At 41.4% G+C, this 9617-nt stretch overlaps 1 long non-coding RNA gene across 1 annotated transcript; it reads right to left on the minus strand.

Annotated features, from left to right (window-relative positions):
* Positions 1-562: 562 nt before the first annotated feature.
* LOC147654012 (uncharacterized) lies at positions 563-9317 on the minus strand. Its single transcript, XR_015284250.1, has 3 exons — positions 8929-9317; positions 3039-3158; positions 563-2851 (listed from the first exon to the last, which is right to left on the minus strand). It is a non-coding gene; the product is annotated as an uncharacterized LOC147654012 (long non-coding RNA).
* Between the last annotated feature and the right edge of the window lie 300 nt (positions 9318-9617).

Genomic DNA, 9617 nt, shown 5'->3' on the forward strand with positions numbered 1-9617 from the left:
GTGCAGCAAAAATTTTAGTTAAATCCTTAACTCCTTAACTTTAGTTAACTCCTAAACACTGGAGTGTTTATTTGTATCAGGGGTGTTAGTTCCTGTAATTCCAGATGGAGGGAAAAAACGTCCACTGAGTACAAAGGATGGTTCTAAGACTTTAATTCAAAACAGAGCCAACAGCAACAGTTTTAACTTCCATCTACAATACAAGCACTAGAAATATGAAAGCTTGTTTGTTCTGCATTCTTCATCTTCTCTCTCATATTACCATGCTATTTTTGCAATAGATACTGTAACTATAGCAACATTCTTTAATGGATAAATAGCACATTAGCAACTGGGCTGATATGCTTTTTGCAAAAACAAGCTCAAGTAGAACAGTTTGTCAATTTACCTTCTCCTCATATAAATATATATATATATATATATGTGTGTGTGTCTGTTATAGTGGCAGAATTCCAGACCCAAAGTCATTTGATGGCTTTTTATGGCCATAATAACTACATTTTATTTTTTTTTAGAGTTTACAGCTTTATTTCTGTAACATTAATAAAGAGTGCATGCTGTGTCGTGGGAGAAGAAAAAAATTGCTTTATTTATTGAGTCTTCATTTACAGAATGTTTTTGTCCTATATTTTGTCCTATTTGAAAGTCACTTTTTTACAAGCTTAAATAAATATGAACCAGTTTTACATGCACATTTTTATTAGCTACTTAAATATCACAGATAACAAGTGTTAAAATATTTACTTTCTGCAGATTATGCAAACTAAGTAGCTGGGTTTGTTGCCATTGAAGATAATGGGAGTTTTGCCACAGATACCAGTGGGAACAAGATCTGGCCTTCAGGAAGTCAAAAATGTAATCAAAGTAAATACATGTTCTTCTTTTTCAAATAAAACTGTGATTAAGTTATGGTTGTTTCTATGCTGATAGGAGTCTTCAAAGAAAGTCAAAGCAGCAATTTTTCAAGGGACTGGTGATACTACAATCATTTGAGGTGCAAATCTGCAGCAAGTTTTAAATGCAGAATAGATTGAGACTGCCACAGCAAGGGATTTCGCAAAACTAAACTGCAGCCTCAGATCAACCTGTTTCAGACTCTGAAAGAAGGAGGAGAATATGACTTTTCATGAAAGTATGGACAGCCATAGTATCATATTACTATTTCTTTGGGGAAGCATCTAAGTTGCTAGGGGTTTACTTTTTATCACATCACCCATAATGAGCTTTCTGAAGTTTTCTTACTAGGCAATGGTGCCTCTGGAAATCAATGGTATGGTGACAAATGAAAAAAGAAGGGTAAGCCCATCCCTAATGTCCTGAGCTGGACAGTAAAATGCATAAATAATACTTAGCCAAAATTAAAAAAAAAATACAATTTTATTGGCACTTAACTTCATCATCATTGAAAACAGCATGTCAGATATTGAATCTAACACATGCTTTGACATTTTCCAGTGGAGGTACTTCCAGACATTACATAGAAGAACATGCCTGTGGACTTTTAGCAGTTATAAATATCAAAATCTTTGGTTTTAGTTAAGGGGGTGTGATTTGGTTACAATGGAAAGCTCTTTTTAGTATATAGTATCCCACAATTGTCAATGTGTTTATGAGCACCAAGTCTCCATGGAAGATGAATGAACCTTCCCTGAAAGTGCCCACATTTAATCAGGCTGACTATGACCAATTGTTTCTCAGATTCTTTTGCAGACGTTACATATAACATGAGAAATATGAGCTGACTTCTGTCACTTTAAGCTGTACCACAAAACCTCTAATTAGGAAATGCAGTGCTAACAGCTTCTAAGTCATTCCAGGAGGGAAGGAGCAGGGAGTGGCTATGTGAAGAACACAGGCCAGGCAAGAAGTGAGAAGGGGCATGGAGCTGGGCTGAGTCAGTATATTCCCACAGCAAATTAAAACAGATATTCTCCCCTTTCTCTTAGGGAGGTTCTGAGTCACAAAGAACCTACTCGCTTATTTCATCTATTGTGTATCACATTGCTTGGAGGAGGTTGAAAAGAAAAGAGAAAGACGAGAGGTAATTTGGAAGAAAGGAACCATATCAAAATATTTTCTCCACAAACTCAACATCTAACCCATCTCTTTCTGCTGCTCCAATTTTCTTCATTTCTTACAAGGTGTGAAGAAAATCTCTTTACCCCAGACAAAACCAGCACAAGATGGAGACAGTGAGGACTTCAACACCACTCCAAGACTTCAAAAGAGCAGAGGGGCTAAGATCTTCCCCCTGCTTTGTGCTTACATTCATAAAGTTAGAAAGAACTCTAGGGAGGTACCCAGTCGCTATTCCCAATCCCAGCTCCAAGAAGGCATCCAGTTATCATTCCCCATCCCATGGCAGGAAAAATAATACCTGTAGGTGTAGTGGAGCAATAGAGACTTTCCGAGGCTCCTGCCCAGCTTCCAGGCCTTCTGGGGTCTTTTCCATAAAGGTGTTCCTTGAGTAATCTCTTCCTCAGCCTTTGTCTTTTCAACAGGCCCTTCCTTCTCAGGTGCACAACCTCTCCTTGCTGAACTGCACGAGTTTCCAGTGGTCCATCCCTCCAGTCTGTCTAGGTGCCCCGCTAGGTCAGTCCTACCACTGGTCCCCTCAATTTCATGTCATCTGCAGGCTCAACAAGGGTGCCCTTTGGCACCTCCTTCAGGTATTCAGAACGATGTCAGGCAGCACAGGCCTAAAGACAGACCCCTGCAGTGCCTATCTTGTTGCATCCTCCAGGCAGAGTATTGCTTGTTGGTTGTGATCCTCTGAGCCAGGCCCATACTTCTGTGGGTTTTCCTGACAGCAGACAGGTCAGTGCTGGATCAGACAAGCTGAAGAGGCACCCTGAGTGAGAGAACATCAGCACACATCTGGGATGGAGGAGGAGACCCCGGGTCAATGAGCCAGTCAGTTCTGTCAGCTTAACCATCTGAACCTGCCCTTATGCACCATAACTCTGTGTCACACTGACCCAAACATTTGGCTTCAGAGCATCTGTTAGCCGAGCTTTAAAAAAGGCATTCTATCTTACCTCCCTGCTGAAGGTGATGAAGGCCAGCCCTTAGCTGGGGTAAATACTGAGATAATCGTATCAGCTGGAGCAACTCACTCCACGTAGGTCAAAGAGCCCAAACAAAGCAGGAGATGCAATCTGAAATGTCGTAAAAGGCCAAAATCTGAGTTTCTAAGTATCATTTGATATCCAGGGAAGCCAACAGTGTTGTAAGATATCAACCACAAAAAAGGAAAAACTTTTATATGTAAATGGACACATAAGCTTCTATATATGCTTGTATAGATGCATATAAATTTGTGTGCATGTATTTATCATATACATTATTTAGTAGGATTATTTTGTTCATTTGGTTTGCCAAGCATTTTGATACTCTTCATTCTGCAAAGCTTTTATTATGATTGCATATGTAGGGTAGTAATGTTTAGTGAGGCTTAAAGATCATAAAAGGTGAAAGATTTTAAAGACTAAGAAACCATCATAATGGTGTTTATCCACTGCTATCACAGGAAATTTGAGCTGGTTTCTTTGTTTTCATTAACCAAGAGCAAAAATACAGTGTTCTATAAAATGAGAAGTAAAATAATAAAGGAGACAACACAGTTGGGAAATCTGCATGAGAGAAAAAACATGAATAGCAGAATATGAGGGGGTGGAGAGAAAGAAGAAAATTCTGACTGTTTTCCAGACTAGTATACCACTAAAATAATACAAATTATAACTAAGAAGCATCTTATGAACATGATTTTTTCTTTCCCTTGCTGAAAAAATGATATGCTGTTTCAAGGAACATGATACTAGGGTGGTTACTAGCCATTCCTAATCCCCTTCAGCATACAGATATATACATTGATTATTCCTGCTGATTTTACTAGCAGGGATGTACATAAATACCCATACATTACCTTGCTATGCTATCCTGAAACATTTGTTTTTATTACTGATGCATAAGAATATTCAGTGGGTTTACTTATCCTGCTCTCATCAGTTGTCCTCATTTATAGGGATTTTTAAATCTTGTAAAATGAATCTTTTAGTTCAAAGAACCACATGTGCAATGTCAGCCTTCATAAACTCTTTGGAGAACAGTTACAAAAAACATGAAAAAAAGAGAAGGACACTCAGGTACAGTCAGCCAGGGAACCCTTCATACACTCAGTGGATTTATTCACACATTGATTTATCAGAATTTTGAATATTCTCTGAAGAAAAATAATAAACAACACTTTCATAATTTTATGAAGCAACTTGGGAGAAAGACTGATTTGCTGCTCATATTTTTAATCACTGACTTTGATGTCCAGAAATATTGCTTTGTGTGGTCCTAATTCTTTCCTTTTTCCTTTTCTTCTTTATTTGTATTTTTATTCTCTCGTTTTCTCTCTTTTCTCCCTTTCTTCCTCTCTTCCTCAGGACTGCCAAGCAAAGACAGTACACATCATGCTAATTGCCACGCAGGCGCTGCATTTTCCCTGGTTTTGCTCCCCATCCCTGCCACAGCTTGGTACTCCCAGCAGCCTGGTGCTACGTGAATAGCTTGGCCTGTGGGGACCTTTCTGTCTGGGACAGTACCATTCTGCCCAGACAGGGAGAGACAAGGCTTTTTTGTTCTTCAGGAAAAGAAAAAGGGAAAAAGACAGACCTTGCTGCATCCCTTCACTTAGGATTCCTCTTCAGGAATTCTAATTCCAGCTGCATGCTCCAAAGGGACTCATAACAGTGATTATTCCAGGCATAAATCATCATTCAGTAGCTTTGTGTTCACACACCAGTTCTTCAGGGATTTCTTTTTTTTTTTTTTTCCATATTTTTACTGTACTATTTGCTTGCAAATCATAACACAGCAATTGTGAGGGCATATCAGAATTAGTAAACACTTTGTTTTAAAATAATTGCTGACTTGAGAAATGTCTTTGAGATATTATGTGTAGCACAGCTGTCAGTAGTAGCAATTATTTATGTATTGAATGAATGGGTTTGGTTTTCATCTATATGGAAGGGCATTTTACTTACTCATGCTCCCCCTTCTCCAGGAACATTCCCATCTGCAGTTTTACAGCTATATTGTAACCAGCTTTGTGAGAATAAATTTGTTTTAGAAGAAGCTTGTTTCTTAAAAATAATTGCCAAAATGGGTCCCTCAACTTCTGAAAGGCAAAACCCAAAGGTGGCCTAGAACTCACTGCTTTGCCCAGTAAGAGGTTATCAGACAGAATGCCCAAAACTCTCAGCTTTCTTGCAGGGCTGGATCTAGATGCCTCACATCAGAATCTTCATAGTTATTATTTCTTAGGCACCTACACTTCCTTTCATCTATATAAGATGGACACTCTGAGCTTCATCGTGTTTTGCTCAAACAGAATGTTAAATCTGCAATTTTTTGTTATTAAAGACTATTTTCTTGAATTAAAATCTGTCATCTCCATGATTAACATACATATGTCCTTGATGTACTGCATGGTCTTCGTTTACCTATAATCCAATACCCATAAAACTAAAAACAAAAACCTAAGCTAAGCACTTCTGCAAACTACATTTCACAGATTAAAATGCAAAGGGCAGATAATTCTTGTGTTGTTCTTTAATAAAATGAAGAATATTGGACACTGAACAATTCACTGTTATGTATGTGAATATATGTATGTGTATATATTGTAATAGAAGTAATAGGGTTTTCTTCTCAATAGCAATGCAATGTACCACGCATCTGATAGAAAAATGTGCCTGATAAACCTAGTTAGCTCACTGTAAAGTTAGAATAGCTGCAGGGAGGCAAGTACATTTCTCATCCTCACAGGGACAGTATTTTAAATCCTGTTAAACAGAGGTGGGCATTCCTGGAGAAGGCAGCAGATGTATTCTACCCCTTCCCCCTATTCTCCCAGTAACCACTGTCCACTTTGGGATCTGCACTCAGAGGGGAGGGGAACAGGGGAGCTCTCCCACAGACTATGCCCAGTGTCCCTCCTCCTCTGGACTGCACCTAGCTCTGTACTAAAGTGCAGTCCCTTTAGATAGTTACAGACACTCTCTGCTTCCCTATTGACTGGCCAAGATCTTTTATTAGAGCCAAAACTACACATGCAAGCTGCCAGGCTTCCAAAATATCAACTCTGTTTACCTGATGGGCCAGCCAAAGCTGGAGGTCAGTGAAGGTAAAGTGTATAAAAAACTTGGAGAGTTTTGGCCTTGAATGACACACCAGAGGTTGTAGAGGTGTTCTGTGGACTAGTATGGGCACATAGATCTCCACAGTTTGGACCCCCTAATTACTGGGGCATCCTGCTTCCTATAGGGATAGTAAGTTTATTTTACTCAGAAGTCTGATGACTGTTTGCACCAGAGAATTGTCTGCAGTGGTGCTTCATTACAGTCTGCCCTCTATTCACTCCTTCTCACTGCCATTATGCCTTTGACTTGTTTTTGAAACCTGTGTACAGGAAACTATGAGCCTTGGGAGCCCGACCTGGGGAGAGCCCATGCCAAGGGGATCCTCTGGCTACAGCTCTCACCTGGCTTATGCACTGCTTTGTCTATGAATCAGAAGAAAAACTTCACAGAGCAAAGAAACCTGCAGTCTAGTTTTATTTCTAGTGTAACAATGTGTGTGCAAAAATTTAAATACTGCCTGAGAAAAGGCAGCATAGGGAATACAAGCAAAGATCTGAGTGTACAGCATCTGATAGCTGCTGATGACAAAGAAAGAATTCACTGGTTGATAATATTAGTTTATATGGCTATTTAATTTTTCATTTGACAGAAAATTATAATGATCTTTTCAGGTAGTAGCTACCCTGTTATAGGAGGACACTTGCGTCTCCAGGTGCCTAATACAGTTCCTTAAAGATTTTTAGGAGCTATTGAGTTAACAATAGATTTCCAGATTCCAAAGTGAGATATTGAAGTATAATACCTGAGAATTGCAGACATCATTATTTTAGCTGTTTTTCAATATAGAGAAATTCTAGGAAAAAACCCCAAACAACCAAGTGTGTTCTTCTAACACTTCATTCCACATGCCCTACCTAGATCATTATTTGCACTTCAAAGATGGACATGGGCCCAAATTTGTGATGCAGTGTAGTGGGTTGCTGCTGGCTGGATGCCAGACACCCACCAAAGCCACTCTCAGTCTTCTCTGGAGCTGTGCAGGGGAGAGAAAATATAAGTAAGGGTTCACAAGTTGAGATAAGGACTGGGAGAAATCACTCACCAAATACCATCATGGGCTAAGCAAAGTAGAGTTAGAGATACTAACTGAATTTATTATGACCAAGATCAAAGCAGGATAATGAAAAGTAAAATAAAACCTTCAAAGCACCTCCTCCCTCTCCCCCCGCCCCTTCTTCCCAGCTCTATCTCCTCCCGCAGCGGCACAAGGAGACAGGGAATGGAGGTTATGGTCAGTTCATCACCCATGGCTTCTCCCACTGCTCAGGGACAGGAGTTCTTCCCCTGCACCACCGTGGGGTCCCTCTCATGGGAGACAGTTCTCCATGAACCTCTCTAATGTGAGTCCATCCCATGAACAACAGCTGCCTGCAAAATTCTCCAGCATGAGTCCATCCCATGGGCAACAGTCCTCCCCAGACTGCTGCAGCCTGGGTCACTCTTCTATGGGGTGCAGTCCTTCAAGGACAGGCTGTTCCAGCAAGGGCTCCTCTCTCCCTGGTCCTATGGTGGATTCACAGCCTCCTCTCAGGCATCCACCTGCTTTGGTGTGGGTCTCCTCCATGGGCTGCAGGTGGATCTCTGCATCCCCCTGGACCTCCATGGGCTGCAGGCACACCTGCCTCACCATGGTCTCCCCACAAACTATGGGGGAATTTCAGCTCCAGCACCTGGAGCACCTCCACCCCCTTCTTCTCTGTTGACCTTGGTGTCTCCAGAGTTGGTCCTCTCAGCCCACTTTTCTCTGGCCACAATTACAACTGTGTAATAATTTGTTATTTTCCTTCTTAAATACGTTATCACAGAGGTGTTACTACCACTGCTAATTGGCCCAGCCTTGGCCAGCAGCATGTCTGTCTTTGATGCTGCTGGGGACTGGCTCTGCTGGACATGGAAGAAGCTTCAGGCAGCATCCCACAGAAGCCACCCCTGTAGCCCCCACCCTGCTACCAAAGCTGGCCATGCAAACCCAGTACACATTACATCTTTGGTGGCAAATCCAACCAGGTCTTGAGGCAAAGTTCAGGTCATCCCAGCTGAGAAATATCAGAACTTAGTTATGTTTAAACATGAACCTACTTGGGACATGGGCCAAAAGGAACTTAGAATTTTGGAATACTTTCCTAGTATTCCTCCATGCTCCTCCTGCTTTTGGGAGCTGTCATGACTTCAGAGTGTTGGCTAATACAGGTCTCTAGCAGTGGACCTAGAAGCACACTGAATTCAGACTATACCCATAGCCCTGCAGACTATTAGCTGTGTAAATGTGGCATGTCTCTGATATTTCCCTTTTTCTATTACACAAAGAGACAAAACATGAGAAAAGAGGAAGTGATTGCTGTTGTGCTTGACTGCCTCTCTCACCAGCTGCTGGCTCCATCAAACTCACTGTGGTCTGCAACAGACTGCATTAGATGGTAGTGCCAGCTGTGAGGTGAAATCCTCACCCATCCTGTGCCACACATTTATTAATGACATTCCCAGTAAACAGAGTGGCTCATTTTTTCCATGTCTGCACTCAAAGAGAGCGATGCAGTGTGCAGAGAGTGAAATTTAGGACAGACAGGAGGCATTGAGTACAGCAGCTCCCCATGGGAAGAGAGTGAAAGAAATAAAGCTTAGAAAAGAAAGCATGTTCTCTTGTACATAACAAATCATACCTCAAAAATACAAAGTCAATAATAGCATCAGGGAAAGAAAAAAAAAAACAAAACAAAAAAAGGGTGCTATTACCTACCTCTATCCCCAAGTAAAACTAGACTTGGAATGAATTTCATGAAGACAGTGGAAGGATGCTGAACATGATCCCCATAAACATGAATAAAAACAGATGAAGCAGCTGAGTAAGGAAGAGCTCTTGGCTGATTTGATGAGAGAATCACAAGATGGTTGAGGGTAGAAAGGACCTCTAGTGCAGCGTTGGGTAGAGGTGATCAGGTGACACTACCCTCCCAAAAGCACCTCCAGAGAGGAAAGTGTCTGGGCAGGCCACAATCACACTCATGCACACACACTCCCTGACACACCACAGAGAGCTGAATGACGGCAGAGAGCCAGGAAGGGCCTTTGTATGCAGTTCCACCAGGGAACTGCAACCACACGCTGAAGGGGTCCAGGAACAAAGACAGGGAGCAATCAAGAGCCCAGGAATATATAGGGGCTTGAGGGGGTGGATCCAAGGGTCAGGGTCCAATAGGAACACGGTAAAGTAGTGTGTAGGCGGTGTCAGGGAGGAGAGCCAATGGGATAACAGGGGCAGAGGATTGCAGCAAACTGGGGCCAATGGGGAAGCAGGGAAGGGACAACTTTTTAGAGAGAGGACATATAAGGTAAAAAGAGGAGGGGCAGCACATAGACTAAATGGGTATGTATAACCGTAAAATGGAGGTGTACAGAACTATGGGAAAAGCTTTTTCTTACAATCTA

The sequence above is a fragment of the Cyanistes caeruleus genome, chromosome 3 (assembly GCF_971803275.1).
Source record: "Cyanistes caeruleus chromosome 3, bCyaCae1.hap1.1, whole genome shotgun sequence".
In the NCBI taxonomy this organism is placed as follows: Eukaryota; Metazoa; Chordata; class Aves; order Passeriformes; family Paridae; genus Cyanistes; species Cyanistes caeruleus.